Below are 22,394 nucleotides of genomic sequence, written 5' to 3'. Positions count from 1 at the left end.
ATATGACCTCTCGCCATCGAGTATAGCGGCTGTGTGCAGACAACAGCATCTATCTCTCTAAGGTTTTTGATGATGGTGAGGTCCAGAATCAAGTGAGGCCCCAGCAGGAGCAGATAGCAAAGAAAGGGAGGGAGCTTCATCCAAGGATGGCAATTATAGGGTGAAAACGGATTGATTGGAGGGATGATATGCTGCGCGCTAGCGCTCCACACGCGCGAAGTCGAGCATCGTCAATTTGGGTTGGATATGGAGAATGTAGAAACTGTTGGTTCGAGAGAGAAAGAGAGATAGAGAAGAGTCAAGGGATGTGGGGTCTGATGTGGTTTCAAATTTGCATACCAAGGGGTGGGGAAATACAGCATCTCGTATCATCGGTTGCCGGTTGGTAACATGGCGAAATCAGACCAACAGCCAGAGTGAGAGAGAGAGAGAGAGGTTAGGAGATTCTCAAAAGTCGAGTCATCCCATGGACGACATGATTCACGGCTTCAAAGTCCCAGGGATCTACTTATCTTTTTGGAAACAGAGAGATTCGTTTTCCATTGGAAGCGCATGGTGACATCTCCTCGGTGCGAATCCCCCGGGGTCTCATCAATACTTGCACAGCACGATGTGATAGGTTTGGGATTTTGGCACAAGTGTTCTGTGGTGCACATGGTCAGTGCTGCATCATGTGCTGCACCCCGGCCGGTGAGTCATGCTTTGGTGCATATTTTAACCGGCAGGAGCACGCACATGCTGCCCATAGTTCGACGCGAATGTTCGTTACGGTGGTGTTGGTGTAACCGCTCGGGAGAGCCGAGGAGCATAAGAGAGAGCGAGAGAATCGTCGGGGTTTTGGCCAATCGTAGTCGTCGGTTTGTTGCGAGCGCGAGAGAAATTTGCTCCGGTAGGTTATGTTTTTGGTGGAGGTGGTAGCATCAACCCTTGAGTTGAGCGGTTGTTAGTCGTCGACATGCGCAGTGCTCAGTTTGAATTGACGGTAACGGTTTTTTTCATTCTTCATTTGTTGTTCGTGGTGAACGGAGCGTTTCGTCGAGCGTTTTTCCCTCGTGAGTGTTGCTCCGCTTGTGGAGTTGGCTTTTTCCCTCTTTGTTTTCTTGCTGTTTTCCTCTTCTTGTGCTGCTGCTTTGTGCTGAAGTTCTGATCTGAAGCGTCCGTTGTTGCCCGCGGGTGCAGTGAAACGTGCGCGCGCCCCGCCTAACGCTCTCCCCGGTGTGTGATGCTGGTGCTCCCGGTGTGACAGGATTTGAGGTTATGGAAAATTGGCCAAGGATCGGCCCCGAGGATTTGCTCTCCAGAGCGTGCGTGCGTGCGTGCGTGCGTGAGCGTGTGTTTGTGTGCTAGAGTGTCACCAAATCCGGTTGCTATGCCACAGAGTGCTCAGTGAAATGTGTCCGTTCTTCGATGAGAAGCCATTTGCATTGTTGCAAAGTGCATCGCGAGCAGCATAAGGATATGAATTCCCGGTCCAAGCAAGCCGGACGCCACCGCTGCCCAGGGACTCGGCACTGCATCTCTCTCTCTCACGTTCGCTCTCGCTCTCTCTCTCTCTCTCTCGTGCACTCTGATCGGCGAATTTCCACTTCTCTGCTGGGGTGTGCGATCCATTATGGAAAATTATGCCCGATCTGCTGGCTGCTGGCTCTCAATAACCGACGAGAAGAAGTCTCCATTTCTCTCGCTAATAATTTTCCAATCAGAAGGAGCAGTGAACCCTGGCTGTGGCCGTGGTGCCGCTCGACTCCTCGAGACCATGGCGAATAGGAACGACGAAAGGAGGCTGCAGCAGCCGCCCGTGATTGGAAATGTTCCGTTCGATCAGCAACACCTGTGCAATTAGAGGTGGTTCTTCTTCCTGTCGGGGAGCACACAGGGGTGCTACGGCGCAGTACATCGAAGCAGGCTTAGTGCTTTGCCAACGGGGTCAGCAGCAGTCCCGGAGTTTCATCATATCCGCGTCGTGGTCGTGGTTGTCTATCTTTTCTACGCCTGTCCGCCGCGTGTGGATGGATCATCATCATCATCAGCAGCAGCCGTGTGGATGAGGGGCGGGGGATCCGTGGCCTGTCAGTTTGAATTTTCTCCAGCCGATTTAGCCCGGGACACGCGAGAGAGTTAGTAGGACGATGTCCGAATTTCAGAGCCTCCCCAGCAAGGCAAAATTCGCAGAAAATTTAAAAGACCTGATCAAATGGCAACGCGATGCTGCTGTTGCTACCCATTAATGTGGAGGGTCGAAGCAAACATGGCGCGCACGATGTGCTGGTCGTCACCGAGGTCCGAAACAAGTCCACGGCGAGGAGCCCGTGAACCGCTCTCGTCGTGTGGTCGGTTCAGGTCAGTTATATTTAGCCCGGACGTGTCCAAGATCTTACTTCTTGGGGTACAGACCGAGCTACCTGTTCTCCGGTGGCTTAGGGGCAGGGCAAGCAGGATTAAGCCTGGAGATAGAGCGAGAGGCAAAGGAGACAGCGAAGGTGCCCGGGAGGCTCGAGATGCGCGCAGGATTCGGAAAGGCGGTGGCAGCAGCGGCAGAACTAGTTTTGCCTACCTTTTGCCGCGGACAACCAGCCTCGCCGTCGTCCAGCAGCCGGCGGCGAACCCGGGGTAGCAGCATGAATGACGAGGCAAGACAGTACCTCGCGATCCCGCGATCCCGTGAGCCCAGACCAGGCCACCGGCCCCCGAGGGTACACAGATGGTGGCGGAGGTTTGCACACGGACGACGGGGGCTTTCTAGCCCCTCGCCTGTGTTGAAGAAGCAAATCGAATCTTATCGAGCTCTTCTTCGACACCCTTCATCTTCATCCGGCTTTTGGTCTTCGGGAAGTCGCCTCGAGCAAGATTCGCCGTCGCGCCATCACCGCCATCATCATCGTCCTATCGTGTATTCCTTTTTCTGCCCACGTTTTTTTTTTTTTTGGCGCGTCCAGTTCTGTCTGCGTGTGTGCCCGTGGAGGGTGATTGTGTGCGTAACAAAAGCGAGCGAGCTTGTACGTGCGCGCGCGTGCGTGCGCCTTTCGAACTTCTCTTTTATCCCGCTCTGGTGAAGGGAAAGAGCATTATGTGAGCAGCATAGCCGAGCAGCATAGCCAGCACCACCACATCTGTGCGGAGGGACGCATGGGAGAGAACGGCGGTTCAATTGAGAGGTTGATGAGTTTCCTGCCCCTCACCCGCCCGTCTGTCCGAGAACAGCAACAACCCCTTCGTGGACTGGCCGGCCTGGGATGGTCAACGCACCATCACCATCACGCAAGTGGGTGGAGGGCGGGAGGCTGCAGCCGTCGGTCAGGGTGGCGTGGTGGTGGCTCTGCACTGCAAGCAACCTAACCTAACAAATCGACGAACGAAGCAAGCGAACGGGCGACCGAACGAACAGACGAACGAACGAAGCAGGCGAAGCGGAAGCCAAAAGAAACTCCAAGAGGGAGAGAACAACCGACCAAGAATCATAAAAAGAACAGAATGGAGAAGAAGAAAAAGAAGAAGAAGTGACTGGGTCTGTGTGTGCGTGTATCTCCGGGCTTTTCGCAAAGACACGCGGTGGTGGAGAAGAAGTGCATATCGCGCGCGCCGCGTCCCGAGATGCTCAAGAAGAACATAACATATTCGGCGTGAATCACTTGGGCGCACTCCCGGTCGTCCAAGTCGCCGTTGGTGAAGCCGGTTGCCGGAGCAGCCGGCAGTGTTTGTGAGAGGAAGAGAGAGAGAAAGACGGAAAGAGAGTGGGAACACAAGTCCTGCAAGAAGAATCCTCCTTGCGATTGGGAGTCGGACAACTAACAGCTAGAAGAAGCATCGTAAAGTTGATGGTCCGGACCTCTGATACACACAGTGCTCGAGAGCTCGAGGAGAGAAGTGAAAGGGGTGGGGAGGAATATAGGGGATTCGGTTCGGTTCGCTAGAAGCATAAGGTCAGGGGCTCTGACTCTTTGTACAGTATCGGCCAAAACATTTGCAACAGCTTTGAAACTTTGATACGGAAATTCAGAAAGTAATTCAGTAAGATGCACGATACTCGTTTGCATAAATTAAAAGGACCTGCCTCAAATATTGTATGGTCCTTCACTCAACGGTAATGGAAGTGTCCTTCCAAAGCTTTTTTTTTTATGGAAGATCCACTTGTTTTGACCTCTCTCCTCTTCTAGAGAGCTATTTTATGAACACTTTTATGGTTGTTTTGACCGATACTGTAGCTTAGGGCGTGCTTCAACCCGAATCGATCGCCATTAGGGACAAACTCCTCTAGCGGAAGGAAGATGTTGACACATGGTGATGTGCTATCCACATATTTTCCCGTCCCTTGGATTATCTAACTAATTTCCTCTTTTTCCCTTGCTCCCCCCGATGGTCTCTTGGTGTTTAGCAGTTGGTCCAATCCCGGCAGTGTATGCAACAAACGAATATAGTGCGCGTGTTTTTTTGCAAATTGTGAGCTTTATCAAACACCTCCAGCCAGTGGCTTCCGGAAGTCTCTTTTCTTGGTGAGTGAGATCGAGTGATTAAGATCGAGATTGAACGTCCTGGTGAAGTTGAGGCGCAATTGGTGTGGAAAGCAGAATTGTGTGGTTTTGTGCGGTGTTTGAGGTAGTAGATTAACCCCGACGACGAGTTGTGTACCGAGCAGACACATCGACCGAATCCTGCGGAGAGCTGCTTTCCGTTGTTTTTCTTCCCTAAAACGTAAGTACCGCAAAGTGAAGAACATAAAGTTGGAGGATAAGGATGAAATCGTGGGAACAAGGGAGTGTCAGGGGGTGGGAGACAGCTTCAACAAAATTAATGTACAAACTTTGCTGAAAACGGGACGTCCTTCGTCGTCGTGGCTGTCAGTTCATTTTGTGGGAGACTTTTGAGACTTTTGCTTTTGAGAAAACCACCTTCTCCTGATTCCGAGACACTCGGCCCATTACGCGTGTAGGTGTAGCGAGCTGGTTTTTGGGGGTTTTTCTTCTCTGAAATGGAGATGCCCGCAAGGTACAAATGTCTGCAGCATCTCATCTTCCACCTCCCCGTGAGGAGTGGGTGTGCTTTGGCAAGTATTTCAAGCAATTACTGTGGCGTGAATATCCTGCCAGCGAGCCAGCCAGCCAGCCAGTTGGATTGTTACTGCGCGGCTTCTTTTGCCTTAATCCCTCTAAAGCCTGCAACGTCCTCCAACGTCTGCAAAGCATGAGATATTGTTCAGTCAACAACAACAACAACATGGTAGCTACAGAACAGACGGCAGAGATACAGCTGCGTCCCACTTGGAAGCGAACTAATCGTTCAAATGAAAACAATAATCTTTTCCATCCGTTGCACGCCGAGAACGTCGTTACACCAGCCAGTGAGCTCTCGCGTGTGACATGTTGTGAAGCCTGCTATCCCTTTTCGTTGGTCTGTATCCGCACATATCACAACGATGACTCCCAAAAACGGCCTTCCGCAATATCAACTCTTCCCACTGAATGGCGCAAACGACATGGTGCGCGCCTGTCTGTCCATCATTCCCCCGGACTCTCTGTCATCAACCGGGGTGGGGGACCATGTTGCTGTGACTGGGAAGGTTTGGGTTCCGGCCCTGAGTATGACGGGGAAGGGACGGACACAAACCCGACCCGCCTGTCCGTGCGTTTTGACGTTGAAATCGTTTTCGTTGCCCTCGCTGTCCAGCTGAAGAAGCACAAGGATTGCGCATTTCATTCATGATGCCTCTCCTAGCCTACTCTGACACAACCACACTCCGCACTCCGTTAATTATAAGTCAAGCGAAATCGGACTAAACCTTCGCAGCAAGCAGTGGAATAGTGGGGTGGGGGGACATATCACCCACCGCGTCGTAGCAGGCAGTTGGTGAACCGTTTTCGGAACATGGCGGGGCCCGGTGGCGGAATGAAATGCAAAAATTTCAACATAATTGCTTCGATATGCTCTTCTGCGCGCGCAATGTGTGTGCGTGGGTCGGGTTATGTTTTTGTTTATGTTTTCTCCACCCTCTCTCTCACGTTCCTTAGTTTAAAAAAAAATCAATCCTTTATCACGCACGCTAAGCTGCTCACACTCCATTTTCTGTGTCTTATGAACGAGCCAGCAGTGGAGAGGAAAGTGTTCAAATGTTTTGTTTTTTTCTACGTTTTTTCTACGTTTTTTTTTCTGCTGCTTCGATTTCAACATGAAATTCCAGTTCGTTTCTTTATGAACTGCTGGCACATCATTGCCGTGGATGTTTTCGATCGATCGAGCGATCGGATGTGCTGATCTTCACTTAATAAAGCCTCGTCGGCATCTCATCGGCCATCGAGCAGCAGCAGCAGCCCCCCTTCGATATCTGAATCATATTTTGTTCGACATTGTTTACCGACAAATGTGCGCCGCACGGATCCGATGTGGCCATGGCCTAGCGTCGTGGTAAACAATGCGATGCGATGCAAAGCCAAAGCCGCGCGCGCCCGGTGGCGGGGCGATGTGGTGTGTTCCGTTCGATTGCTCAGCAAGTTTTCCGTCCAATTCTCGCGTCGTCGCTAACGTTGGATGAAAAGAGCAGAAAAAGTGGAAGACGAGAGCTGTTGTGTGCTCGCCGCAAGTGTTTCAAGTGAGCTCGCGGCTCGCGGGTTGTGTCCGCGGATGGCATGAAGATGATGCTCTCCTTGTGTATCGCGCCCCTTGGTCTGTTTGTAGCCGGTATCGATGATGAGGCACTAGCAGCAGTGACAGGGGTAAACAAATGATTCATCCAACAACGGTGCACACCTCGGTGGCGACTACTTGCTTATCTCTCGATGGAAGTCCCCGCGCGGTCCCTACACTCACTCACTCTACTGTCGATCCATGAAAGCACCACCGTCAGCAGAGCAGCTGTGGCAACTGCGATCTCTCGCTTGGATACATGAAGGAGGAAAGATATGATTTGCTTTCTACGGTCATGGGAAATTCCCTCAAAGATTCCGACATTGCGATGTGAAAGTTCCATTTGCGGATAGATAGCATCGAAGGCATTCAGCAGTAAAAACGCATATTTCCGTTTTTGCATAGCGGTACTCATGTGGAACATTGTAATCAGCAAATCCGTTTGCCCGTTCAGATCGGAGTGTTACGATCTCGTCGAGCATCGGACGAGTTTATGGCAAATCTCAGTACCATTTAATGCGTCCTCGAGGAGAAGCTCTCAAGCAACGCCCATCCCAAGTAGATTCTAGTACCGTTAAGCAATGAAGAAGAGCATTTGTCTGCTGATTGCACGAGTTTCAGTATATTGATTAGTGTATATCGATAAATTGGTTGCATTCCAATCGCACGCCAATCCCCATGTTTCTTCGCATTCACCTGGAATAGACTGTAAACTCCGGGGACCATCTTGGCTGCAATCTTATCTCTAACACCCCCTGGGGGGAGAGCGATACTTTGTCGACAAACCCCCAGACGGGGCGCACCCAGACCCGACGGTCCAATATCGAGTTCTAATTTTACTGCTTCATGCCAAGTGTTACCTTCCCGTTAAAGCCTTGCCCTTCTGCAACAACTTGTTCTCAGTTGTGTGAAGTAACTGCTGCCCGTGATGCATTCTCGGCCATTTGAAGAAGGGTCCAGGTCGTCAGGTTCTGCAAATATTAGTCAAGCACACTTTCTTCATTAATACACAACCCAGACTCAGGTATGCAGTCACTAACAGTGGAGAGGAGAGAGGTAAAAAGGGATCAAAAGGTGTTTACACCTTTGGGTGGCCCTGCTCCCACATGCGAGGGATGGAGTTTAAAATAAATGAAGCTAGTTAGAACCAACTTCCCGTGGCACAAAGTGTATTGCCAATTACACGCTCTTTTAACCAGCATTTGCGCAGCAGAGTTGCGTCCAGTTGGGTTGCTGGACTCTCTTCTCCTCCGAGATTGAGTTTCCTGCTTTTGGCGAAAGCGAACTGATGCATCATCACACTCCACTCCACACGCTCCCTCCCTCCCTGACGGCGATACCCGATACCTTCCAGTGCAAACAAGCAGCGCGCTTCTGCTACACATTATTAACTATCATCCTCGCTCGCGACCCCCCCCCCCCCCTCTTAGGCCTGCATTTTGATGCTGCAAAAGTTCGTTCGGGTTTTTTTTTCCTTTTTCATTCCCGCGTGGGAAGAAGCCCACCTTCGCGCAGCTGACTGGCACCGAAAGGCAAACAATCCTGGCCTCGGGTCCGCTCCTTAGCACTTGGGAAGCAAGGCCTCTTGGGCGTCATCCCCCCTCCCGAGATCTCGGATGGCAATGGGGGCAAGACAAGCGATTTCAACGCGCCCTCCGTTAGGGCGTTGGTGCAACACTAGTGGTAGAAGGGGGCGAAGAGTGGTTAAGTGGTGCTACTTAGCATCATTATTCCCGCAGGCCTCGGTGAGTCTTCTCGCGCTGCCAGCAGACCGAGGATAAGCGCGCGCGCTCCCTCTTCTTTCAGTGATGAGTCTTTGGCTCTGGCTGTCACGCTGCACCTCTTAATTCAATTGCCGGCCGGCCAAAGGATGAGAAGGAGGAGGAGGAGAGTTCTCCATCCCCAACCGCCCCGGGGGGCTCTTTGCTCTTGGGGCTATGAAGAGGAGCGCTACTGTTTGCGTATTGTAAGTTGTTTAAATGATGCCCCTTCGGCGAGCAGCTCCTCTTCTTTGTGTCGCCGTTGCACTGAAGTGTCTTTTCAAGTTTTGATTAGCATTTGTTCTTCCTCTTTTGGAATGGCTAATGCTTGGAGAAAATGCTGTTAATTGCTTTCGGTGCACTATTCTTCGGGGGATAATCGAGATTGGGTTGACGGTCCACTAAAATTCGAGATTGAATTCCGTCAGAATGACCTCAGCGTCATATCCCGGAAGTGTCAAGATGCACTCTCGGCCGTGGTCGCAACTCTGCGGACCGCGAAACGGGTTTCTGGTGACAAACCAGCTCGTCTGCGTCCTTTCTGTCGAGACAAAGACAAAAGCCTAGCGACGAATAGCGGCGCGGCATGTCTTCAAGACGAAAGGAAGGTGTCTCTTCGTTCACACATCCGTTTGTGGTGCGTTGGATCAACAGAAGAGCAACTCAACGAGACAAACACAACCACCACCACCGTCAGGATCAAACAAACCAGGCCTTTTCCTGGCCTTCCTCACCTCATCCTCCTTCCTCTCTCTCTCTCTGATTCACCTCTCTGACGGGGTGGATATGTCGATTTGCATAGCGCGATCGTATTACTACAAGGCGTTGCGGCGGCGCTTCGTTCGCGTTGATGTTTGATTTCAATGTCAACCACCACTGGGCGTCAACCCAGCACACACAGCGTGTGGAACGTCGCCATCGCCATCGCCATCGCCATCGTTGTCCTCAGACACAGCGAGAGACGGACATGGAATGACAATCGCTCAATCGCGCATCTCGCCTCCTGGCCCCCCGTTTAGAGAACAACGCAAAAAACCGGCTCGATAGTGTGCGATATAGCGGCGACTGGGATGGATGATCGCCGATCGCGCCACCATCTCCACCAGGATCGATTTGTGAGACAAATGCGCGCGTTCGAGACGATTCTTGTCCGGGTGCTCCAAGGCGTTCTAGCATAGGATTTTGTTGACGTTGTATGGCAGCTGAAAAGATGCGCAGTTTGGGGACACAGACAGACGCACACATGTACTGTGAGGTGGTTTTTTTTTTAAATGGATGTATCGTGTCGCGGAAAACGAAACGAAATTCAAATAATTATTCATGGAATGGATATGGAATGTGGTCGTCCGCGCTGGCGCTGCTACTGCTGTAGCTGCTGGTCGGAATGCTTAAAAGGCTCAGCTGCTCGCGAGAATGATAACGAAAGTGTCGGTATTTGTTTGGCATTTTATGTGCGTCTGCCACATTTCTTATCATCGGTTGGTTGTTTTTTTTACGGCCCATCCTTTACACACCACACCACGTTGCTTATCCGAGGTTTGTGTGCATGCGAAGGTCATTTTTACGAATGGGTTTACGGCAAAAATGTTAAACAAAATGTGGCGTTGTTTTGTTGCGAAAAGCCACATACAGTGAGCTACTGTAGCTGTGGATTGATAAGCGGTGGAGATAACTTTTGCTGCATAAAAACCAATTCATTCAACGGATTTACTGACTTTCAACGCCACGTATCGTCATCATTATAGACAGTCCAATACTAGTAGCACCGTGTAGGTCATCTCGATTGAACCATCTCGCTGCGCTACTTCCGGCACAATATTCCGTTCTTCTCCTCCCTTATTTCCCTCTCTCACTGGACACACTACTGGCCACATCTCGCCGCTGAACCGCACGGGAACGTTCATTTTCATCCAATTACTCTTGCTGTGCCCCGCGAATCCCACGAACCGTGTTCGATATGTTTTGTTTTTCCAACTTCCATTTGTTGGTTTTTTTTTGTGCGCGCGGAAATTGTCCGCAGGAACGACGAGCACACAGGTGTTGATGATGAGGCGCCTATTTCCACCACCACCACTACGAACCATTCTCTTATTCTAGTGACGGTCTGCCCCGATTGTAAGTGTTCAAATACGCCCGAGCACGAAACGTTGTTGTTGATTATTTATATAGAAACTTTGCGAAACCTGCGCGTTCCAGTTCACGTGTAACCAACGTGTGGCCCCGGAATGGTGGGGTGGTCTAATGGTGTTTTTCCAACAATTTCGGGCTGGAAAACTCGTTCGCTTCCGATTGGGGAGAGGTAAGCCACCCTGTCCTCCGTGTTCGGCACGTTACAATCGTGATTTACACAGGCAGCAGGCGCACAGAGACAGACGTTTTGTGGTAGGGTTTTTGCATTTTCCATGAAATATTCTACGATCCGTTTTTCCTTCACCTTCCATGAAAAGAATGGAGACCGTTTGTGCTTCAATATTAAATTATCTCAAAACCTGGATGCCCCTCGGTTGGTCCTCCATTTGTTGTGGGGAATCCAAATATTCGTGCAAAAAGCCATTGACAACGACGGTCCGGGTTGGTGGTCATTAATCATCATACGCGCACGCTCGTTGGAAGGATTTGCAGCATCATAACCGTTTTTGGACAGGTTTGGATGGCATTGTTTCTATTTGTGGCGAGGGCCTATAGCAAAAGTCCGTCTTCTAGGTCTTCCAGCTATCATTTCGTTCTCCATCAACCGCTCGAAATGAAATCTTCACGAAAACATAAACGCCTTCTGCTCGCTTGTAACTGGTGTGTCGGCTTCTCCAAATAAGCCCTCCATTTCCTTTCATCCTAATCGTTAGAAATCACTGAACACACAAGACTGCTGGGGGAGATTTTGTGTTGCTGGTACACTCGGTGAAGGCGGTAGCTCTCTGATTGAGAAAGACAGCCCCCTAATGCCTTCATAATGTCCTCGGTGCTGCCGTCGCCGTCGCCGCCACGGCCACCGCATTACAGATAACACGATAATCGATCGAATGGATCGATGGAGGCGCGCGCTCTCGTTCTTAAGATGTCCCGAAGCTCTACGGATGATGATGGGCGGTCATTGCTGGTGGACATCCCTTAAAAATTGGTGGTACTGTTGGACCACGTAGGCGGTCCACAACCGGCTCACCGAAGAGGTGGCCATCGACGACGTCTCGACGACTTTTGTATGTGACGCGTTCCTGGCCGACCGTGCGGAGGATTATGCTCGTTAACTGTGGAGAAAATGTGTGTCCCTCAAGTCCTGCGTCTACGGTCAATCCTTCCTCCGCCTCATCATCATCATCAGCATCAGCAGCAGCATGATCATGAGATCTGGGAGAGAGCAAGCGTGAGCGAGCCAACAGGTCGGTCGATCCTGGTGGTGGTTGTTGGTTGGCTTGTAGGCGGCGATAAGCTGTCGTCACGATAATTTATGGAGGTGAATCGTGATGATGAATTTCGGGGAAACGGTTCCGTTCGGTGCTGCTGCTACTTCTTCATCCCACGGGGTCTCTCTTGGGTTTTTGTGTCATGGGTTTGTGCCTTCTTCTTCGCCCAGGAGTTCCGTTCCGCTGGAATGGAAAGGATTCTTATCCATTTCCTTATTATATTATTGTTTGTGCGCCTTTCTGCGCTGGGCTTCTGAAGGGTCTTGGGCTTTTCCGATCCACCTCCGCACACCCGTTGCACGATCCTTTGGCTTACATGTTTTATTAAAATCGCTTTTTTACCACGCTTGAAACGTGGCGTGGCGTAGCAGCGTGGCTGTGTGAACATAAAGCCAGCATAAAGCAAGCACGAGCGAGCGGGGGTCACATTGTCACCGGTCCGCTGGCGACAATAATGAATAAAACATTCAGCTTAAACGCCTGCCACTGGTTGGTAGGAAGGCGGCTTGGCCGACTGGCTGTTGTCCCTTTGGTACGAGAGAGAATTGGCCCCCCTTTTTGCGTACCATTTTGTCGTCGCATCGAACGCATTCTCTACTTTCACCAAATGATACCTTCGCTCTTCCACCTGAAAAAGTGGGGCTTTTCTGTTCCTTTTCTTGTCTGTGATCCGACACAGTTCGATTGTTTTTACCCTTCTCTACCCCCGTAGCATGTCGAACGGGTTTAATACCTTCCTGTGGAGCCCTTTTTTCTTACGCCAACTCCTTCTCAAGACGCGTGACAAAAGGGGTGCCAATCGGGTGAGCTGATGTGGCCCCCCAAGAACCCGAGGACAGCAAAAGGTCAGATCCGATAAGAGCAGCGAATCCCGGGGTTGATCCATCGCCCCCCCGGAGCGAGGACAAATGTCAGTTCTATCGCTTCGAATTTTCATTGGAAAAGTGCCTCCTGCTGCTCCCCTTCTTTTGCCCGTGAATGTTGGAAGGGTGATTATTTGTCAATGACTATATTGATCTTGTCATCGTCCTTCTTTGGTTGGACCTTTCCTTCGGATGGGATTGCGCGATAGCCGTCGAAGCGGGGCATCCTACCTCCTTCACAGGTTTCCTTTCCAACCTTTCTAAAGACCATCGTCAACTCCTTCTGGCAGGAAAGACAAATTGGGTAAAACCGGAAACGCATTTGTATTTCGGGCGAAAGGGAAGACGCGCAGACCGCCCGCCTACCGCGAGACCACGAGCGCGATCAGTGCCATCCAGTCCAGTCACACCAAGCTGGGAAGAAATGATGGGGGGGCATCCGTGTTGATGACTTGTCACAAAGATTAATTGATTTCGGGTCGGATAAAGCACCCGGGACCGGCCGTGATGCGGAATACCTTGGGTCTAAGCTCCCCGGTCAAAGAAAGAGTGAGAGAGAACCGTGTATTCCGGTATCCTGTTGAGCCTTGTGGCTTTTGTGGCTCGAATATAGAATCTCTACAATCCATTCTGGAGCCCGAGGTCGATGGGTTAATGTTCTGGTATTATTTTTCAAATAGAATTCTCTGGTGGTCCTAACCTAATGTTATGTGGACTTTGTGGAAATACATGCTACCGTTATCGATCTGACATGCTTATGCTGTTTAGCTATCGGTTGCCAGGTTTAGATAAGTCAGAAATCGATACTGGATTGAGAATTGGAGGAAAACGGAAACGTTCGCTTCCGGAAATAGTGTTCCGGGTGACGTTTAGTCCTCATCAAATCACTGATCACACATGAAACAGAGAGTTACGGTCTCCAGTGGCAATGATTTACACTCTACGCATTCATTCTCTGCTCCAATGCAGCATATTGTTCAAGGCGTGTCCAAGTCGTCACTTCTGGGTTCGATGAACAAAAAAAAAAAAGACGGATGTTATGTTAGTGAAATATTAATTTCTTTTCAAATTCCCTCTTGCCGTTTCCTTATTCGACGATGCGTTGTGTCCCCCTCCATGGCCAAACACAACAATCGCCAGGCGATGATCGCCGAGAAGTAATAACTCATTCCAATCTGTATTTGAATAACCCGGCCTCGGTGCAACCGAGTAGAAGGAGAAGAGAAGGAGTGAAGGAGGGATTCGGTTGCTACTAATCATGCTGCTTCTCCTCCACGACGTTCACCTGCCTGCCGATGCCGAATGTTTCGTATTCATCGAACGTATTCGAATCTTCCATTCCATCTTCTTCTTCGTTGTTGCGAATCGATTCGGGGTGCGTACGTGCTGCGGATGATCCCTCGGGAGGGCATTCTGGGTGTGCTGTGCAAAAAGGCCAGCCACCACCGAGAGAGAAGATGATGCTTGTTGATGGTTTGATGATGAAGTCTTGAGTTATTCCATAACGAAAGATGCGAGTGCGTTATGCGACAGACATTCTATTGCGCCAGAAATAATCAATGTAATTTCCCGTCCTGTGACACACCACCATCTCTGCGTTGTGCTGTGTATAATTATGAATGTTCCGACAGAGCACTATCCTCCGTGTGCCAAAGTGTGGCTAATGACTAATAATGGTCTTTAAAGCTTTCAACTTTGTCATGATGCATCCATTAGATTCATGTATCCGCCGTATGTTATTAAAGTGCTTGCAGTTTGAAGTAATGCCTCTATTCTTTCCTTTCTCTCTCTCTCTCTCTCTCTCTCTTTTGTAGGTAAGTTCAAGGTCACTGGCGGAAGTGTAGACATATCATATTTTGGAACGGACGTGCGCTCCATTATAATCAGGAGCGACAGGAGCGGGACAGGTTTGACGGGTGGTGTATCGCTATAGCTTTGAGCTGGGAGATAAACTATTGATCAAATCCACGAGATAGAGCACGCATTTCATACATGTCAGTGTCGGTAATGAAAAGTCACGAACGAAAACATTTCCCCCGTGCCCACAGTATGCATGATTACGAATCCAACCATTGATTGATAGGCAGCCTGCCTGGCACATCTCTCTTTCAGTGCTAACCCTAAGAAGAAGAAGAAGAATCTTATCTCTCTTCCCGCGTACAGTTCAGAACTCTCCAATCAGTAACTCCAAGAACTGGTCGTACTTTTGATAAGCGACACAACCATTGAAAGCTCATCTTTGCCTGCGTTCGAAGACAGAGAGAGATAAGAGGGTTTCATCTCGGAAGTGTCTGTAATAAGGCGCGCGCGCGCCCTCCTCAATTCTAACTCCCTGCAGCAGCAGCAGCAGCACTTCAGTGAAGCATAAATTGCAGCAAAAAAAAAGCAAGCAAGCGAGTTCTTATCACTAACGCGGAGCCTCGCGTTTGTTTTTTATTTTGTTCTTCGCTCCAGAACAGCTCGCGCTGCTGCTGCGTGGTAGTGTAATTGCTGCAAGCGCAAGCACAAAATGTACTGCGCAATGGCGCATTTCACAACTTCACGTTGTTTTTTTTCGCTTCTACATACCTCCAGGCTCCATTGCTAGCTGGTAATCCAGTTGGCAAACTGAATTTGATGGAATCATAACGGGCTGGGCTGGGCTGAAAAGGTCTTGCGCCGCGCTCCCCTACCGCAGATCTTGGTCAATTTACAGCACATTCCGAAAATCGTGACTTCTGTCTCCAACTAGGTGGGCCACGGATTGTTGGCGCTTGTTTCCAACGCCACAGCCACAGTATCAGTTTGTTTGTTTCTTCGCTTTGCAACATACCTGTCCAAAGAGGAGATGTGCGCGTCATACAGTCAGTCAGCCTCCTTCAGGGCACGTCGCTACTTATGATTGTGAAGCGCCCCAAAAATATGCTTCTTGCGGTGCGAATGATGCTGGTCACGTGTAAAAGTGGCCAAACCACACCACACTTTTGGGGGGTGGTATGGCGGAACGTGATCACACACCTTCTCTCGCAGCCACGCAGCAAATGAGTTACAGGGAACGAACGAAGTGGTGCTTCATTAATACGCCTTTACCATGTGGAAATTGATTGGTTTGCTCGCGCGTTTAGTGAATTGTTTAGTGCCGGTTCGGTGAGCCTAAGCTCCGAGCTCAGCGGGTGTTTGCTGCTGCAGCAAGCGGCCAATGGAATACTTTATCTTGTTTTCGTTCAACAGCTGCTGTTGCTCGCGAAGCACAACCAGCTGAAAGGGCCTGATGAAGGTTGAGATGGTTTGAACTCGTGGTTTTACCACAGAGCTGTGTGCTCTTTCCAGTGGCTTCTTATACCTTCTCTCCAGGTATGTTGACGGACGCCGCTCAAGCTCACGCTCCCTGACTAACAGGTGCTGGCTTCTGTGGCCAGCCAGCCACGGCAGACTTTTTATGGTCATCGCAATGAGCCCTCGCTTGGTATCGCGCGTGAAATTCCTGGGTCTGGGAGGGGCAACGATGATGAGGAGGGACCTTATGTTCGACTGGATTTGCATACTAATCGCGGTTCGACGGCGCGCTGCGTCACCATTCCGACAACATTATCAACCCATCATCAGCCTGCCGGTGGAGAGAGACCAAGTTTAGCGTGACACGACCCCTATCAACATCATCATCATCATCAGCAGCAGCAGCAGCAGCCTGCCATCAACGGGTGGTCACCATCAGTGACACAAGAGCGATGAGGGCCAATGGCTAGTGGCCGTTGCTGTGCAGTTGATAGCAGTACGCCTCGATGAAGTGAAAGAATGGAATGGAAGAGGTAAACCTGCCCCGATGTGGTGGTGCTGCGTCGACGGCTGTCGTCGAAGCGATGATTTTCGCTTCAACCGTGCCCCGTACCGGAAGTATTAAATCGCCACACGTCGGTCCTCTATCGTTAAGCCGAGCGCAAACCCGCTTTGCCCGAAAATACGAAGCTTTTGGTTTTAGATTTATGAGGAGAGAAACAACATAAAAGAAAGAGAATGGGGAAAAAGTAAAACATTCTCCTTCTTTAGTAGCAGCAGCTAACCTTTGTCACTGCGGTTCCGGTGGTCATCGGATGTATCGAAAATGGTAACCGAATGGCTCGAGGAAAAGAAAAGGGAAAAAGTCGAAAGGAAAATGAAATTTAGAAAGGAGAAGAAACCCCAAAAAGGCTCTAGGGAGAGTATCTGCGTGCATTGGAGAGCTGATGGCCACTTGTGAGTCCCAAATTGTTGGAAACTATGCTAAATCCTCCCCCTTCGATGTTTTTTTAGGCCGATAGGGGATTTAAACATTAAATACGATAGGCAGCGGGTACCATACGGTGTGTAACAGTTGTTGGACGCGCCACCTCGCCGACGTGGCACCAAAAAACGTGTACCGACAAAGGCAGGAACCGGATTTGCATGCAGAACAAGTCGAGGGTGTCTGGTGACATATGCTGTGCGTGAATATAAGGTTTCAGGCGCTTTTCTCGGTGATGGTAACGACGGAACGGCTTTATTATGCTGGCAATTTGAAGCTGCCCAAAAGCCGCATGCAAAAGGTACCGGAGTGACATGCCTGAGTCCTGAGTGACGGCTTCCAGCTCATTCGATTCTGGAAACAATTTTAATTTGCTGCAAATCTGTGAACGCACACGATCGCGATCGAGTTCCTCGAATTTCAGGGCGCGCACACTTAGAAGCGCGACGACCATCTTGCGTTGAGACCTTCTTCTGGGGCTCTGAGCCTCCACACGGTTCTTGTGTCACATCTGGCTGTCACTAGAGTGGACCCAAGGGGGCCTCCCTGTTGCAGCCGTTTGCCAAACGCCAACATTCTTTGGCGCACGCGTGTGGATATCTCAAGAGCAATAAGAAGAAAGACCAAGGGTCTCTGCAAAACTCCTCCAAAACCAGTAAGAGAGAGAGAGAGGATACAGATGAAGAAGCAGAAGCAGCAGCATTCTGCCAAGAGACAGCAGCAGCAGCGCAGCAGCAGTGCGATCATCTCTGCTGCAACCGTACCCCCCGTACCTGGTGGCAATTCAACCGCGTAGGAATGGAAAGGAAGAGACAAACCAACAGATAAAGAGAGAAAGAGAGAGCGAGCCCATGAGGGCAATAGACAGGAGGAGGCACATTAGTGCCGTCGACCGCCACAAGGTCATTAACAACGGGTCCGACCGGGGAAGAGGACGTGCGTTTTGTGGCCCCCGTGATGCCTGTGTTTGCATCATGATAATGTGCGTGCGAGTGTGTGCGTTAGCCGGTGTGGCCGCGCGCGTGGATTATGTTGCGGTTCGCCGGACCGCGTGTGCGCGCAGCGTACGATCGCGACAGCTGCTGCTCGATACACAACACACCTCGTCGGTAGACTGACGAGAGATCTGGGTGAACGATCAGGAAAGGCGAACAAATGGCGCATATGGTACGCCGGGGGGGTTCTGGTGCTTTGTGCGCTCCTATGAGAGGGACACACCACAGGCGTTGTGCCCCTCAGAAGTGGAAGCCTTTTGTGGAACTTTACAGTCTCTGTCTCCTGCCCAAATGTTTAATTTGGAAATGTGTATTTCGTCGACAAAATTGAGGGCAAAGCATGAAGCATAATTAAATTCGGTAGCGGTCCCATTGTGCAATCATTTAAAGGGCCTAGAGTTCCACAATCTAATCTCACTCTCTGCGGTCAGCTGTGGCATTTGGAAGCCCCACTCCCGTACTTACGGGGTTGATTGTCACTCAACATTAGATCTCTATGCGCGCCCAATTCCGTGCGCGAACCTATGGACAAACCAAAATGGTGCCAAACCCCCGGGGGCTTAGAAGGAAGGAGCAAGACATGTCGCGATGGAGAAGAGATGGATTAACTGATTGCTCCGCGCGCTGGTGGTGCGCCGGTTTCTCACGGTAATCATTTGCTCGGTGAAAAATTGACAAATCACGCCGGGGCTCCGACTCCGGGAGGGTTGCATTTTGCCAAGATTGGCGTAGCGAATGGTGTGGTGGACTCTCTACTCGAGATCAGTGCACTCGAGAGAGCGAGCGGAGGGGAAACGGACGCGCGGTGACTCAGAGAAAAATGGTTTTACCACCCCCAACCGGCTTCCTTTATCTCCCCTGTCAATCCGACCCCGTACCTAGGATAGATGATGTTGGTCGAACTCCTCGCGAACTCTGTTGCCGACCGAGAAAGAGAGAGAGAGAGCATTATGATGAAGCTGCGCCGTGTGCTCTACGTACTGTATGTACATTGTATTGAGGCTGGTGGGGTCCCTCAAGCAAAATGGGGCCAGCTAGCTCTCTAGGCCGTTTGTATGTTGCAGGTTTTGTGTGGTGTCTGTGCCGGTAACCTCACTTCCAACCCTTCGTTTTTTTTTGTAGCTCTGCAATCGCTCTCTGTCGAAGGTGGCGCTGTGTTGGAGGTTGAGCTCCTTTGGATGGTGATGCTAGCGACCGCGTAGCTAGACCTATAAAGAGAGAGAGAGAGAGATGGAGAGCAAAAAAAAAAGGGACGTTTCGAGTCACACCACAGCCAAACCATCAAAACATAATAACAACAAGATTACCACGTTAATGTACGGTTATGTGCGCCAGGGGTCTCTCGGCAGCAGCGCGCGCGCTTCGCTGATTAAACATAACGGTTAACGACTAGGCCGCCATTTCCTGGCTTCTCGCACGTTTCCCTCCGGAATGGTGTGATGGTGCTGCTGCTGCTGCCGCTGCTGGGAGCAGCCCCACCTGGAGGGTGTCTTTGTCAGTTAGTTCCCTTTTTTTTGTTATTTGGCCGTTGTGTGTTCGAACGTGTCACTCAACCTATCTGTGGTTGGTAATGGCCCTGTGACCCCCCTTCCAACAATGGTATGCCCAAATCGAGCTCCACCACGTACCAACAACCCGACTTATCATCTGCACTGCGGCCTGGCCCTAGTGAGTCATATTTCTTTTTGGGATCCAAGGGAGGATCATTGTCAGAATGGCAGAGGCAGAAAAAAAAAGTCATTTTGCCCGAGTCCGTGTTTAGCTGAGCTCGGAGTTCTGTGCGATTTTAAAGCGAAAAGTAAAATGGAAATGTTCTCACGCGTGGTTCTCTCCTCTGTAGCGCCACAGTTTTGAATGCTTCAACGCTGAATCACTTTGCGACTGGGCGGCAGCGGAGTGGCGACCACCTGTGTCAGCAAAACAACGCCGCACCCGCCACGAATCGACATAAAACAGCATTATAAACTCCCCAATGCGCTACTAACGAGTAAGCAAAAGTGTCTGCTGTGTGCCTGTGTGTCTATGTGTGATTAGTAAGTGAGTCATTGGGGATGGCATTTGCTTCCGGCCTTCCGGTCGTTCCGGTGCTAAGAAGAGCTCTAAGCTTAGGTGGGAAGAGTTGGCCTCAATTTCTCAGCTCAGCGTGTTGTGGCGCCGATGATTTCATGATTTCCTGGGATTAAGCATTAGGTCACGGAGAACAGAGGAATCAAACGCGTTTACCGAGGAAAGAGTACATTATTTGCTTAAATACCTCTCGAAACCTACCAAGTTTACGTTAATAACTGTTCCTAGTTTACGTTAATATCTGTTCCTCGAAAATGGTATGCAGATAGCGTGTATTTCAGGTGGCATATTTGTTAGTTCCCCACGCGTGAAGGAGGAGAAGAGTGGAATGTCGACCAGAAGCCGTTGTTTTACGAGGTACTAAACACCACCTCCAAAAGCGTCTTCCAAAACCGGGCGCAATCCAATCCAACTAGGTCATTTGTGGCGCTCCCCTCCCGTCTTATGGGTTTTCAAGGGTAAACCTTAAATCCGTTATGGTTTCGCTATCGGGTGTCATAAATAAAACACGCGTTTCGGTGGCGTGAAGCTACTACCACTACGTGGTAGCAGCAATTCAGCTGATTACTGGGTAGATAATAATAATAAAAAGAAGGAAAATGTCTCTTATCGCCTGTGGAGGGCGCGCTTTCCTGCGGGCTATTACGGTGGCACACTGAGCGACGACGACACCACACTATCCGTGCGAGCTGCGCAGACACCGAGTGCCGTTGACGTGCCCGCCATCGTATTACAACACGGCAAAGAACACGACTCCGACTCCGATTCTCTTTGTGGCATTTCCGGCTGCCAGCTGCTTGTCTGCAGGAAAGGGTGGGGAAGACACTGTCTCGATGAGGTTTTATGCTTTTCCGGTGTGTTAGCTGATTCTGCTGAGCGATCCGCAGGTTTTGTGTGGTGTCGTCTTTGCTTTGTTTTGTCGCTCAAGAGCCAGCCGCTGGTGGGTAAGACATTGGCCACAAGGATTTGCCCTTTTGGGTGCGCTCAGACCCCCGGGCTGGCTTCCTAATTCTTTTGTAACGGCCGCCTCGGAGAGTGTGTTCCCGTCGCTGGGTTGTGTGGTGGAATGCCATGGAGTCAGTGGGCCAGTGTAACGGCCAGATTGCCCCCGGGGGGTTGGTTTTTGTAGTGCCGTGCAATCCGAGAATGGCAACGGTTTGTGTGTCTCCTCGGGGGTGAATGGTTGTTCTTTCAATCAGATCGCAAAAGGTGTTCCCAATCTTGCTGCTGAAATCAACCATTCGTTACGATATTTATGCTTTACGATATGTTCAACTTGACTGTGCTATCATGTGCTGATGTTGTGCGTCATTGCCTTTACCCAAATTCCGTACAAACTAATTCTTGGTATTTTGGAGATTTATATGCTTTCTTTTTTCGTTTTTGTATTTGCTCCAATTGTGATGGCATTTGAAATCCGTTTTTGGGTGGGTCGGTGATCCAGACGTAGGTCTTTGTTTCGGTACGAAAAAACGTGTTCTACAAAGGCGTGGAATTTATTCTTTTAAATGCCACTGGTGGTGGTATTCTTGGAGCAGCTAGCTGACGTCAGCGAACCATTACGTTATCCGGCAGATAAACTCCTCTGACTAACTCCACTTAAGTGGCAACAGGCAGCCAATCATCAATCTTGACATGTGCTTGAAACATTCCGTACGAATCCGCTGCTCCTTGTGTTCTTGCGGAGCATGTATCTCTGTCGCTGTGGCCCCTTGCTACATTTAGTGCTAAAGTAGATGATTGATTGATTTGGACCAAATGTTGCGCATTTCGAAGGAGTTGAGCTAGGTAGAGGAATCCAACGAAGAAGTAAAGATTTGTCTCAAGAGCATTACTCTACAGATTTCTGAAGGAAGCAAGCTGGAAGCGTGATCATATAATCATGATAAGAATGCAATGGATTAGGAACGCACCATCACCGTATATCCCATCGGTTTCGGCTGGCCCTTAATTAGCATGTTACGGGTTTACCGACATGAACATTCAAATTTATCTAATTCGTGTTCATCACAAAGGAGAGGAGGGAGTATTTTTTTATTTAGTGGCTGGTGTGGGGGAGTTTGAACATTTGACACCGATATGGATTGAACCCCCCCCCCCCCCCCCCTTCTTCCTTCTCCGTGGCTCCCGTGGCTCACACATCAGCCTTAATATGTTCTCTCCATTGTTCCATTCTCCACGGTTGGATGCGTAGAATTTGTGGGATGACTATGAACTTCTTCGGTGCTGCATGCCGGGCGTGTTTCGGGGTTCCAGTGACGCACGAGAAAAGGTCCGTGGTGGAGGATGGTACCGGCGGTTTATGGTTATGCTTCGGTTTTCTTTCTTTCTCTCTCTGCTGAACCGCTTCTAAGCCACATGCCGTTGCGTAGAACAGGGAAAGGAAGAAAGGAAAAGAAATGTTAGAAACTAGTGGCCCAGCGCGATGGTTTCTCGGTGCTATACGCCACCAT

General features: G+C 50.1%; 1 protein-coding gene across 5 annotated transcripts in view; it reads left to right on the top strand.

The window, feature by feature from the left end:
• Positions 1-958: 958 nt before the first annotated feature.
• The window catches only part of LOC126570448 (calphotin-like), a 42,440-nt gene continuing 21,004 nt past the window's right edge, over positions 959-22,394 (top strand). For 2 of the 5 annotated variants that reach the window (XM_050228207.1, XM_050228203.1), the window contains exons 1-2: positions 1,008-1,052; positions 4,373-4,689. The gene's annotated coding sequence lies outside the window, so the exon portion shown is untranslated. Of the gene's footprint in view, positions 1,255-4,372; positions 4,690-22,394 lie in introns of all 5 variants that reach the window. The other 3 variants (XM_050228204.1, XM_050228206.1, XM_050228205.1) reach the window with 3 other exon arrangements.

The sequence above is a fragment of the Anopheles aquasalis genome, chromosome 2 (genome assembly GCF_943734665.1).
Source record: "Anopheles aquasalis chromosome 2, idAnoAquaMG_Q_19, whole genome shotgun sequence".
Taxonomy (NCBI): domain Eukaryota; kingdom Metazoa; phylum Arthropoda; class Insecta; order Diptera; family Culicidae; genus Anopheles; species Anopheles aquasalis.
This window is presented reverse-complemented; position numbering and strand designations above follow the sequence as displayed.